Source organism: Rutidosis leptorrhynchoides, chromosome 5 (assembly GCF_046630445.1).
Source record: "Rutidosis leptorrhynchoides isolate AG116_Rl617_1_P2 chromosome 5, CSIRO_AGI_Rlap_v1, whole genome shotgun sequence".
Classification (NCBI taxonomy): Eukaryota; Viridiplantae; Streptophyta; class Magnoliopsida; order Asterales; family Asteraceae; genus Rutidosis; species Rutidosis leptorrhynchoides.
The window spans coordinates 202,727,808-202,741,723 of record NC_092337.1 but is presented as its reverse complement, the minus strand read 5'-3'; the positions used below and the strand labels follow the sequence as shown (position 1 = coordinate 202,741,723).

The following is a 13,916-nucleotide window of genomic DNA, read 5'->3' as shown; positions in this document are numbered from 1 at the left end:
AGATCGGGGAGATGTCTTCAGTACCATATTCTTCAGCAGTTGGAAGTTTGATGTATGCAATGGTGTGTACAAGGCCCGATATTGCTCACGCAGTGGGAACAGTGAGTCGTTTTCTCTCGAACCCCGGGAAAGAGCATTGGAATGCGGTAAAATGGATTCTCAGATATCTTAAGGGTACAACGAATCTATGTCTTTGTTACGGGGGAGCTGATCCAATCTTGGAAGGCTATACAGATGCGGATATGGCCGGAGATCCTGATAGTAGGAAATCTACTTCAGGATTCATTTACACTTTTGCAGGAGGAGCTGTTTCATGGCAGTCAAGACTACAAAAGTGTGTTGCATTATCCACAACTGAAGTAGAGTATATTGCTGCTGCAGAAGCTGGAAAAGAAATGTTGTGGTTAAAGCGTTATCTCCAAGAATTTGGAATCAAGCAAAAGGAGTACAAGGTATATTGTGACAGTCAAAGTGCTATAGATTTGAGCAAGAACTCCATGTACCACTCTCGTACAAAACATATTGATATTCGCTATCATTGGATACGCGAGGTAATTGATCGACAACTGTTGAGACTAGTGAAGATCCATACAAAGGAGAATCCTGCGGATATGTTAACAAAGGTGGTGACTCGAGAAAAGTTGAAGTTATGCAGAGACATAACTGGAATGTTCGTGGATTCGGCTGGAGGGGGAGAATTGATGGTTTCCAGTGATTTCCAGCCGTCATCTAGATGGCTCTGTTCCAGCTGCCATCTAGATGTTCAACGTTTCCAGCTTTGAACAACTCATACGGAAGTAGCAAACTTGAACACGATGACGGCCGCCAACTTCCGCCAACCTTCTTCGTTCACACCATTCACCGCCATAGAATTTTTGCTATAAATAGAGATGCAAACTTTCATTGTAAATCATCCTAAATCACTCAGAGAAGTGTAATCACAACCTAGAGAGTGTGTGTGAGTTTGAGAGTTTTTTTTGTAAGAGTTTTGTAATACTCTGTAAATCTATTCTTGTGAGTAATAGAGTTGTTTTTCTCTCAAATTTATATCTCCCAACGTCCAGGCGATCCCCTCTTCCTAACAATAAATAGTAGACGATAGACTGCACACAAGTACTAAGTAATGTATATTCAAATTCAACGGCCGCAACGCACAGTCCAAAATCTATCTAGTTAGTTAGTATTATATACAATGATTATGATTATTGTAAACTTCACTTCTCTTTCAATATAATAACAATAACAGGAATATAGAATGTAATCCATGGTATCAAATTCAAATTATTACTTGAAAAGTAGATATGAGTATTTTTTTTTCTCAGAAAAATGACTAACTATTTACTATCTCTCTTCTTATTAAAGCAAAAGCTTAAATATGTAATCTATATCTATATCTATATTATATATAATAATAAAGTCAAATTTAGCTAATCATTTTTTAAAAATTTAAAATGGAAAAGAGAAGACCATTAGATCAACTCTCATCTTTCAATAACAACCTTTGATTATATTGATTACTCAACATTTATCTCTCTCCTCTCTTATAATTGTTTACTTACAAAAATACCCTCAAAAAATGCCATGCGGAACGAATAAACAATAGCGGTATACGAGATCAACAAAAACACTCTCTATCTCTATTACCTTCTTACTGACGCTAGGGTTCTTCCAAAAAGTACTAATCGTCAAAATCGATTCTACTCTTCCAACATCCAGCAGTAGACGAGATCAACCTTCGAACCAATACATCCATGGTATGTAATTGTACTGATTCTTAATTCGTTTCTATAGTTCGAATGATTATCAATTTTAAAGATTAAAGTTTTTTATAATTTTTTTATAATCGGTAAGATGTTTCGATTCTTAATTCGTTTTCATTTTCTACATCAAGTATCATCAATCACACGAGATTTTCAATTCAAATTATTGTCTTTTTATGTTTTATTATGAATACAAAGTACTGCAGTTTAAAAGTGTATTGATAAATTGTTATATAAGTTCTATAATAGTGTTGTTTAGAAGTTTACAATGTGTTTTGTAGTACTTGGTTATGTCGCAATATACAACTTGCTCGATGTGCTTTCCGCATCTCGAACATGATCATTAAAAGATAGGAGAGACGTAAAGATATGTACAATGTGTTTTATGTTTTAATAGTTATGGTTTTTCTGTTTACAGTCTACTGAGGTGTCTAAGTCGGTTGCAATAGTATCCCTGAATTGCAAAAGGAGTTTGAAGATTCAAAATCAGAATAAGGAGGATCAATGGGAAGATTCTGATAATGATCAAGAAAGTGAAGACACGGGGCAAAAGATTATCCAGCGGTATACGAGATCCTTCCATAGTCTAAAGCCATGGTATGTAATTCTACTGATTCTTAATTCGTTTCTATAGTTCAAATGCTTATGAATTCAATTAAAGATTTTTAGGGTTTCTTTATAAATATTGGATCTTTCGATTCATAATTCGTTTGGAAATTCTTTACCTGTATCAATGAATGAGCTTGTAGTTGTAGTTGTTAATGTAATCTTAATTCGTTTCGCAATCCATTACCGATATTAATGTAATTTTTCGATTCTTAAAGATTCGCAATTCGTTTTAAATTTCATCGTTGAAATTTTTAGTTGTTGCCGGTATCAATGAATGACAGATTGTTGTGTGATCACCTCAACCATTTTCTTTATGAATTGTCCTTGGTTTGATGTATTAAAAAAATGTGAATTAATATAAAATTTCTACTTGGACTCATGGTTACTCATCATGTTCGTTTGTTTATTTTAAGATATATATTCTGCTCTCATCATGATGTACTTGGTCTTCTTGACATTTACTCGATCATATTGAGGATGCAACTCAATCTGATAGAGGTAATTGTAGTTTGTAAAATTGTGGTAATAAAACTTTTGTTTAAGGTAATAATAGTTTGTATTGTATCGTTTTAGGCCTCCTGATTGTTTTGAACTAGGCTGACCGATGACTATGGACCATGACTTCTTTTATGTTCCCAATGATGTTACTAAAAGCAAAAGTACTAAAGGTTCCGGTAAAACTAAACCGAAAAGAAGATCTTAAAGAGTGATGAAGAATTATAGGTAATTGTTAGTCAACCCGCCCATCTCGCCACTTCTAGAAAAACTGAAAACCACAAATATTTAATTGTTAGACCTTCTTTCATGTTTGATTTTCAGATGCCTCATTTCACATCATTAATATTTGAAATGATTGCGTTTTTGTTAGCTCAAAGAAGACGATTAAGAAGCCAACGGGGAGCCAGAAATAAAAGAGAAAAATGGTTATGGAAAACAAATTTTGTAAATTCATATCATTTTGGTATACTTTCATAAGCTTTGATCGAATGTGGGTGTTTCTTATTTTTTCTCTCCAGGTAAATTTTCATAATCATCACTCCTAGATAATCACTAAAGTTCAAAATTTTAAATCCATTTAATACTACTAAATGGACTTGAATTTGAAGAGGTAAAAATCACCAAAGTTCAAAATTTTAAGTCCATTTAGTATTACTATCTAACAACCTTCTATGTTTCTAGGTTTGAACGTTAGGTATGATGAGTAATTTTCAAGATTTGGCGATCATGAATTCACTTATCCCACATCCTCCAAGCACCGATAAACATCTAAGCAGATGTCTTTTTTGAAGGAAATGTTCCAAAAGGTACACCAAATCTTTCTCTTAGTTCACATTTGTGTCATTTGTGTTTATGTTTTATGTTCATGTTTGAGTCACATTTGTTCTTCAAAGGTGTCTGAACTACAAATGAAGAACCGTCCTGTGAAATTTGTCGTTGTTTGGAATGAAATCATTAAGAGCTTCTAGGAAGAGGATATATTAAGTAATAGGTTAATCATCATCATTTAATCTTCTCTTCACTTAATCTTCCGGGATGTTGAATTGATGAAGATGCCTCTTATCATCCGAGTTACTTTATGGCCTTGTACGTTGGCCGATTTTCTTCTTAGGAAATCGGGTACATTACATAATTCACAAATAATTTATATATAATTCATGTGTCGAAAAGCTAATTTTTCGATTTACAGTTGCCTATGGTGTTAACGGTTGCAAAAAAGTTTGTGGGTGAAGATGCGAATCTTCTTAAAAGAATCAGAAAAGATGTTAACATGTATATTACAGTTAAAGAGTGTCACGACTCACATTTATACATTTCATTAAACTATTGTATTAAATTTCGTCTTACTTAATTGTTTGATTCAATTTACATGTGATTTTATAACATTATGAATTATAGTCAACCATATTTATCTTTTTTTTTTTTTTTTCATTTTCCAATGATTATTCATTTCAATACATTTATGCTTACCTTTCACAGTTAGTTTTAGAATCTCTAATTTTAAAAACCCGTGAAATCGCGGGTTATAAACTAGTATTCTTTTCAAATATTAGATCTTAGCCATCCATTCAACATAATCACATCATTAGAGCCCTTGGATCAAATCGTTAAAACATTATTACGTAATACCAATTTCGCAAAAAAATACAATTACATAATTACCCATAAATTAACTAACAATTACAACATTTCCATTTAATTCCACATTAGCCGTGTTTTTAAAATTTTAAATTATCCATTTCATCGGAACGATTTGCAACATTTACGGAAGATTAAAAAATAATTGCATTTATTTAGGATTTTCAGTATTCCATTTATAAAATTAAAAAATTCCTTAAATAACATCTGATTTAATTACTTAATTAACATTAACATTAACATATACTCATATTTTCATTCCTGGAAAAAATACACTTCAACTTAAACCCATCTCCTTCAACATCCACTCTTTGAGAACGATGACTCTATTAACAAACGATCAAACAGAAAGTTCCTTTTTGAATAAACGATCAAACAGCTTCACAATAAGTATCCACAGATTCATAGCCTTTACTTAGGGAAATCAAGGTAAGTATTTTAATGAAATAGGGTTTTTATTGGGTTCTTTTAATTAGTTATTTACATCTTAGTATCTTTCAAAATTATGGCCTCCAGATAACATCGGTTTATTGAAATTATATTTTTTGCTGCGTGTGTTTAATTTATTAAGTTTTTTTTTTTTTTTACTTAAATTTAAATATCTTTTATTTTTTCTGATGTATTTATTTAATTGGGTCATGAACAATAAGTCTTTGTATTTTGTATATAAATAAATAGTTTGAAAATGTGTTTGATTAGGAGGTTTACCGTTTACGTAGTGGCAAATGTTTTGATTAGGAGGTTTTCTATGTAAATATAATTTTATAGTTTTTTAGATTTGTTTATTTCTCTTATTAATACGCTTTGAGGATTTGCAAGATTGGTTATACTTGTCTTTCTTTCCATTGTTTTTGAATTGATTTGTGTAATTGTACTTCAAGTCCATTGCATAAATATAAAACTGAGAATTTTTTATAGATGTGGAATAAGAAGAAAATGTGGAGAGTGGAGGTGCTTTGATATACTCGGTACCTTTTTCTCCAACCATTATTAATGTACCTATGAACAGGTTTGTACGCCATGGTATGATCTATATACATTTAACTGACATTCTGGTTTACGGTTTTTACATTTTAAATCGTTCTATTGCAAAATTTGAATATGTTAGTTTATATGCTAACTTTGAGATCCAAAATGATTTATACCCTGTTGAGATTTGAATTATTTAATATTTTTGAAGTTACATTAAGATGTGGGAATTGTAAAGAATGTAATTAAACGTTGAACTTGCACTGGAATCATAATAATTATGAGTTAGAGATTTTTGAAGAAACTTGGAACCCGTGCAAGTGGCGAATGAAGTGCAACAGATCCAAACGGTTGTAAACATACGGTAGATCGTTTTTAAAGTATTTTACTACAACTTTAATCTAACAAAACATAATTGCAAATAGGAATTTCAACCCACACGAGAAACTATTGTATGGTATATTAATAGGTAACCATTGGAAACACGTGATCAACTTAAAGAACTTTCTTTAAATGGGTTTTAAGTAGCTCAAAATGGTATGACTTGGAGGTAAATATTGTGGTATCTGCAGGTGTTATAAAGAAGGATTCTGAATTTTTTAAAATATATGTCATGTTACATTTTGCAGGGCTTTGGCTATTCAAAAAAGGAATTGATATCAGGTCAAGTGAAACATATAGTTTCCGAAACCCGTTTGTGAGTACACCCAATGACCCGAAAGCCAAATGTGTATTTATTTTTACTTTGAATTAGACGCACATGTTGAAGAGACCCATCCCCCTCCTTATTAATAAATAAACAAAATTGAATGTAGATGTCTAAGTGCTAACTATCTCTTTGGTGTGGTGAAGTTATGTTGGATAAACAAACTACTTTTCTAAAGATCCTATTATTTGGTGATACAAAGACCATTGCATGTTTGGTGTATTGGTGAGTACCTTTTACTTGTGTTATCTGACTTTTCTATTGAGCTACAACTTCGATCAGTTTGTGTGACAACTCTTTTTCAATCTAGGAAACCATCAAGCACAACTTTAAGAAATTGAATGGTATAGTTATAATATGCTCAAAATTCATATAGTGGGATTGTAAAATTAAAAAAAAAAATTTACTATTGAATTAAATGGCTTTCCTATGTTTCAGACGTCATCTTCTTCAATTTCGCTTATTATGAATTATGAAATCTATATTTCTATTTTGATAATTTCATCTTTGTAACAGGTCTATTAGGCAAACTGAATTGCAGAGGTTCTATGAAAAAGCCTCGGGGTATGGTTTAAAAAGTTACACAAAGAAGTATCTATGCATCATCTTAAATACTTATACTTATTTGTATTATTATGCTTCTCCAAAACATACTTATAGCTAAATTGACATCTTCTTTTTATAGTAGATGCTATTGGTCGGGTTAGTCGTTTTAGTGAACTCAATAAGTATGCTATACGTGCAGAGCTTAAAACAAAATACCTCAATGTTGATTTAATTGAAGTCTATTCAACAAGAAAGGCTATTCATATTGAAGGTAATTGCTTTATCTTCCATTATTTCCATTTACTCTTTTATTGAGTTTCCTTTAAAAGTGTAAAGTCTGGCCCATTCATTCGGGATCAAATGTTGTATTTGTAATGCTGTCAGATCAAACTTTTTCTTTAAATGAAAGGCGTTCAAATTGATTTTTAATCTTTAGTTGGTTTATAAATAGTTAAATTTTATTCATTCACAAACCGTTATGAATCCTTATTGAATTTTTAACATGACTTTATAGGTGAAATTTAGGAATTGTTTTTTTAGATCCTCTTCAATTACATACTATGAAGAAATGTATATAACTAATAGTTTGTTTCAGTCAAATTTGTGAAATACATTTCATTTTTAAGCTTCATACTTGAATAATGATTTTGTCGGGTAACGGGTCAAAATGGATGTACTTAGTTAGGTATGGTTGGAATAGATTCAGGAGGCTGCGCCAATTTCCAAACATTTATCCCTTTTAGTTTCATTAGTATTGTCGTTATAATACAAGTATATTATTGAATGCGTTACATGTGATTCAAAATCTATATTATTGCAATGAAAATATACATACATAATGGATACATTAGGAGGTTTTATGCATGTTTATTACACGGGTGTCGAACTGCTGGTCAATGAGGTAGCAGCCATAATTCTCTTTTTTATGTTTTTTCTCTTTAATTATTATTTATTACCCTTCACTTATTTTACAATCATGTGTGAGCAGTCAATGGTCATTGTGTTGTTATAATAAGCTTTTTAGGTTGTTTGATACTGTTATAAGGAGTAAAAACCTTATGTTTATTTTGTTCGTCATTGTGTTGCAGATTGGTTTCATGATTGCATAATATTTTGTGTAGTCAAAATTTTTCAATAATATATTTGATCAAAGTTTACTCCTTTATAATTCGCTACCTATATTTTTCATGTATAGTGTGATTAGTAATGATAATTTTCTTTTTTGATTCTCCTTTATCAACAGGTTTAGGTTGGTGGTCCCCCGTCTTTTGAGATTGAGAGAAAACTTGGAAAGGTGGGATTTAGGCAAATATAAGTTGGCCGTCATATTGATACTCCGACTCTTCGTGAAAGAACTGGTTTTGGAGGCCTAAAGAGTTGTAACATACACTAATAGTTATCTGGTCCTTTAAATAGTTGTCATACTGAATTTCATTTAATTTATCTTTTGAAATTCATAATATATTTTGCGTTGAAGCTTGAACACTGAAGCAACAAAGGATGCAAATATGGCTGCCATATGAGTGTTAACTATACGCGTGAGCTATTTTTATATTAGTACATTCTGACATATTGGTTGTCATGCGATTTAGTATAACAAATTTGTTTTATTTCATGTTATTTCTACTTTACTCTAACAACTATTTAAACTTCAATGATATAGCTAATGTTTCAGTTGTGAACAACTAAGTTTGGATACCCGAAGGAATTGAAGTGATACGATATAGTATTAATGATGGATTGTTATTAGAATGTAATAGACTGTCCATTTTCAAAAGAGTATCTCATTTGATTATTTTTTAGATGTGAGAATATTTGTTAGTAAATGATATAAAGAATTTGCATTTCAATAGCTTTCATTAGTTATGCTTATTAACTTTTGTATATTTGATCAACGTAGCAATACAGGTGATTTGATCAGCAGAATTACAAATATTGATCTATTGTACATATCGAACTCCAATATAAATATTCTTTTTTAAAAAAACCCGCGAAGTCGCGGGTCTTTGACTAGTAGAACTTTATAACAAAAGAACACTTCATCAAAACAGTACAAAACAATACACGAACAAATCAAAGGGCACACAACTCAAACTCAACCTAGCAACGACAACAAACAAAACGACCACAAAAGGACCCCATAATTTGGTGTAAGTTTGTTCACATCTAAATTAACGTTTTTATTTGGCGGTTGAGGCTTCTTCACATTCCTACAAACGTGAACTTTCTTGATCGAGGTGTGGTTTTAGATAATTTGTGGTATTTGTAATTCAACTACAGAAGACATGCTCCACCTCTTTGTCCATTGTAACATCAGCCTCCAAATATAGTTCAAGGTTAGTAATTGGATTATGTCTCCATTCCTTATTGGGGTTCCATGGATGGCATTGGTCTTGGGTTGAGCGTTTCGATTTTGTGAACTCAACGTATCATTGTGAGGGTGGTTGTCATTGCTACTCCTTGGAATATCTGGCATCTTCACAATAGTAGTACGTTCAAAGACTCTACCTTCCGGAAGTGTCACGTTTTTGATAGCATCGTTGTTGTTAGGAATTGAGGACCTAACAAGACAAGTGATTTAAACCAATCACTAACTCACTAACGACAAACGAATTAGCTAAAGCATAAAATCGAGAAAATAAAGATAAATGATGCAAGGATTTGACGTGGCTATATCTCAACTCCAAACAGGGTGAAGAGTTTAGTCCACGGGCACAAGCCAGAGTATTTACTTCATGCACACAACTATATGTTACAATACAGTATTATTATTAGTGCAAACGGAACAACGAAACGGAAATGAATATGGAATCCTAAATCGGAACCATTTCATGCATCAGACAAATCTCCCGACCGTAGTTACTTTCTCGCTACCGTAATTCCTTCAGGTTAGGAAATCTAAAACCTACTGTTACGACTTCGCGACCGTAGCCCCTTTTTTATGACCGCGAGATACTCTCTCACCTGTTTAAACCAACTTCACACATCCAACAATCTCCCACCTAAAGAAGACTTCAAACAAACTCAATCTTGGTCAGTCCGTCAACCATGTTTATGCAACCCACAACAATTATAGATTTTGCTGACTAACAACTCCTTTTGATAACGCCAGATAAACTACCCGTGTCACGCCGCTCTTCCACACAGCTACACAACGAGCGAAGGAAGTCTTTCGACACTAAAAACACCGCTGAATAATAATTCAATCTCATAATTACAATCTTGCACCATCTCGATTTCTTTGCCACCATCTTCTTACACGAAAATCATCTTATTATGCTAGAATACACATTGAAGCGTGTGAGACTTCAATTACAGGATTTAACCATGAGACTACACTGCCTCGCTCATCGTTCTGAAACATTTAACCTGAAACTGCAGCAACTCAGAAAATACATATCTCAAAATCTAGCGGTCCGATCATCGCCAAATGTTTACCACATGTATGTCCATGTGTTTGCTACATATAGGCCAATTTTCATAGCAATCAAATGGTTAACGAATCCGTTAGGAATTTTCTCTTCCAGCTATGAATGCACATCCAAGTTTAGCTCAATCATTCCTTCGCGTTGGATCGCGAAGAACAATAACTAAGATCCGACACCCAAATCTCATGAAAAATCTCTCCGCAACAAACCCATCGATCCGACCATTGACTCCGTACCCCTTCACAAACAATTACCATCATAATGCAACCAGCCTCCCAATTACATCATAACCTTCCAAAACCATCACCCGAAACATGGTGTAATCAACTCTAGATACATTGACTGTACCCATTGAGTTCACCACGATCAACTAACTCACATGGTCTCGATACATGTTGCAAAACAAAACCCTATATCTGTCATTTGTTCTTCTTGATGATCAACCAATCGAAAACTTTGCTTTCAATCCGCCATTGATATTATTCGAATTACACATATAATCCTCGCAACATCCGTCTTTATTTGGCTATGTTTTGATGAAATAGTGCGTGATATTGTTGGTTTTGAAGGTATTTCGTATGCCCGAGAGACATATTAAATTAACGTGGCTAATATGTTTTGATCCAAGTCGGGTCATACCCAATAACAAACTTACCGACACCTTATTCGTATTTGATCTTAGCGATTGGATCATTGATTAAATACGTGACACTTGAACTTTAAGAAAAATGGTTTTCTCAAATATTACTTGATGTGTATATAAATTATGGAATAATTTATATAATAAGGAGTTAATTATTTATAGGTTAAATAATTAATTATGTTATGTTACATTTTATAAAATGGGTTTTATATATAATGTGTACATAATTTATAAATTGCAAGTTTATAAATTTGTTATAAATAAAACAAATAAGTTTATAAATGTTGCTAGTTTATAAATTATGCCATGTATTATAAAACTATTTTATAAACAAGGAAGTGGCATTGGAAGTATGAGAGGCATGCTAGAGATTCCAAGGATTTCCCATTTCCATATACATGCATACTCCTTGACCAAGAAAGACACACTTGCAATTAACACTTCAAAAATTCTGCAAAAAAACTGCCATATACAGCAGCTGAATGCCGTGGGGTTTTTGGGCCAAAGGTAGTTCACAAATTTAATTTTTGCAAGCTATATTCAAGTGTTATCAAATCCTAACCAAAGTACAAGGTGTTGGTGCAAAGTTTGGGGTATATCTACTTGAGGTTTCATACTTTTGGAGCTCCATTCATCATCATCTTCATCATCATCTATTAACTAGCTAGGAGAAGGTATATACTCTCTTCTTGCTTCTAGTTTGTAAGTATGTTTCACAACTTGATCCTAATTGGGATTTAACTTCAATTGGTTAAAGTATAACAAGTTCTAAAATGGTAATACTTCATGCTTCCGCTTAATTTGATCTTTAAATGTTTCAAGTATGTTTATGAACTTGTTAAATCACAACAATGGTATCTAGAGCCAAAGTTGTTGAAATATGCTTCGAGATGATTATTAAACTCACTATATATTTTGCATTTTATGTACATGCATGATTGTAAAATGCAAAAATTAAAGTGTTTGGGTGGGTTTGTTGGTTGGCCGAATTTTAGGAGGTTCCAAATGGGTTTTGGAACTTGCCATTTGGTCAATTTTGTTGTATGTTAAAATTCACAATCAAGCCTTGACCTTGTGTTTGAATGGTTGCATGTTTGGTTGAATTAATTCATTCATTTGGTATGTAATATTAATTCATTCATGTGGTTGTAATATTCATGTAATTTGGTTTGTCATATTATTTTTTTTGGTTATGTAATTTATTTTATATTTGGTATGTAAAATAGATTAGGTTGTATTTTCATTTTTTAAAAAAATGTATTAGGATATATTTTTGTAAAAATGAAGATGCAAGATGAAGACAAGGAAGATGCAAGGTTAAGTGGGAGATTTGAAATCTCCTACTTTGTGTTTTTTACCCTTTACCGGTGTAGTGACCCGAACTTTTCCATGTTTATATATATTAATTGAGATTGATATTTACATGATTAAATGTTTCCAACATGTTAAGCAATCAAACTTGTTAAGACTTGATTAATTGAAATAGGTTTCATATAGACAATTGACCACCCAAGTTGACCGGTGATTCACGAACGTTAAAACTTGTAAAAACTATATGATGACATATATATGGATATATATATAGTTAACATGATACTATGATAAGTAAACATATCATTAAGTATATTTACAATGAACTACATATGTAAAAACAAGACTACTAACTTAATGATTTTTAAACGAGACATATATGTAACGATTATCGTTGTAAAGACATTTAATGTATATATATCATATTAAGAGATATTCATACATGATAATATCATGATAATATAATAATTTAAAATCTCATTTGATATTATAAATATTGGGTTAACAACATTTAACAAGATCGTTAACCTAAAGGTTTCAAAACAACACTTACATGTAACGACTAACGATGACTTAACGACTCAGTTAAAATGTATATACATGTAGTGTTTTAATATGTATTTATACACTTTTGAAAGACTTCAATACACTTATCAAAATACTTCTACTTAACAAAAATGCTTACAATTACATCCTCGTTCAGTTTCATCAACAATTCTACTCGTATGCACCCGTATTCGTACTCGTACAATACACAGCTTTTAGATGTATGTACTATTGGTATATACACTCCAATGATCAGCTCTTAGCAGCCCATGTGAGTCACCTAACACATGTGGGAACCATCATTTGGCAACTAGCATGAAATATCTCATAAAATTACAAAAATATGAGTAATCATTCATGACTTATTTACATGAAAACAAAATTACATATCCTTTATATCTAATCCATACACCAACGACCAAAAACACCTACAAACACTTTCATTCTTCAATTTTCTTCATCTAATTGATCTCTCTCAAGTTCTATCTTCAAGTTCTAAGTGTTCTTCATAAATTCCAAAAGTTCTAGTTTCATAAAATCAAGAATACTTTCAAGTTTGCTAGCTCACTTCCAATCTTGTAAGGTGATCATCCAACCTCAAGAAATCTTTGTTTCTTACAGTAGGTTATCATTCTAATACAAGGTAATAATCATATTCAAACTTTGGTTCAATTTCTATAACTATAACAATCTTATTTCAAGTGATGATCTTACTTGAACTTGTTTTCGTGTCATGATTCTGCTTCAAGAACTTCGAGCCATCCAAGGATCCATTGAAGCTAGATCCATTTTTCTCTCTTCCAGTAGGTTTATCCAAGGAAATTAAGGTAGTAATGATGTTCATAACATCATTCGATTCATACATATAAAGCTATCTTATTCGAAGGTTTAAACTTGTAATCACTAGAACATAGTTTAGTTAATTCTAAACTTGTTCGCAAACAAAAGTTAATCCTTCTAACTTGACTTTTAAAATAAACTAAACACATGTTCTATATCTATATGATATGCTAACTTAATGATTTAAAACCTGGAAACACGAAAAACACCGTAAAACCGGATTTACGCCGTCGTAGTAACACCGCGGGTTGTTTTGGGTTAGTTAATTAAAAACTATGATAAACTTTGATTTAAAAGTTGTTATTCTGAGAAAATAATTTTTATTATAAACATGAAACTATATCCAAAAATTATGGTTAAACTCAAAGTGGAAGTATGTTTTCTAAAATGGTCATCTAGACGTCGTTCTTTAGACTGAAATG

The 13,916-nt window shown here is 32.0% G+C and overlaps 2 long non-coding RNA genes across 8 annotated transcripts; both read left to right on the top strand.

Moving 5' to 3' along the window:
* The first annotated feature begins 1,616 nt into the window (after positions 1–1,616).
* LOC139850453 (uncharacterized) lies at positions 1,617–4,160 on the top strand. 6 transcript variants are annotated; one of them, XR_011760041.1, is made up of 5 exons: positions 2,732–2,867; positions 2,943–3,092; positions 3,238–3,385; positions 3,549–3,673; positions 3,761–4,160. It is a non-coding gene; the product is annotated as an uncharacterized lncRNA (long non-coding RNA). The 6 variants fall into 6 exon arrangements; XR_011760039.1 differs by having other exon boundaries at positions 3,238–3,477; XR_011760042.1 differs by having other exon boundaries at positions 3,238–3,673; positions 3,761–3,953; positions 4,057–4,160.
* A 597-nt stretch (positions 4,161–4,757) lies between these two features.
* On the top strand, positions 4,758–8,381 carry LOC139848011 (uncharacterized). Of its 2 annotated transcripts, XR_011759777.1 has the most exons (7): positions 4,758–4,934; positions 5,424–6,024; positions 6,104–6,171; positions 6,290–6,405; positions 6,697–6,744; positions 6,926–6,997; positions 7,970–8,381. It is a non-coding gene; the product is annotated as an uncharacterized lncRNA (long non-coding RNA). The 2 variants fall into 2 exon arrangements; XR_011759776.1 differs by having other exon boundaries at positions 5,424–6,171; positions 7,970–8,380.
* Positions 8,382–13,916: the final 5,535 nt, after the last annotated feature.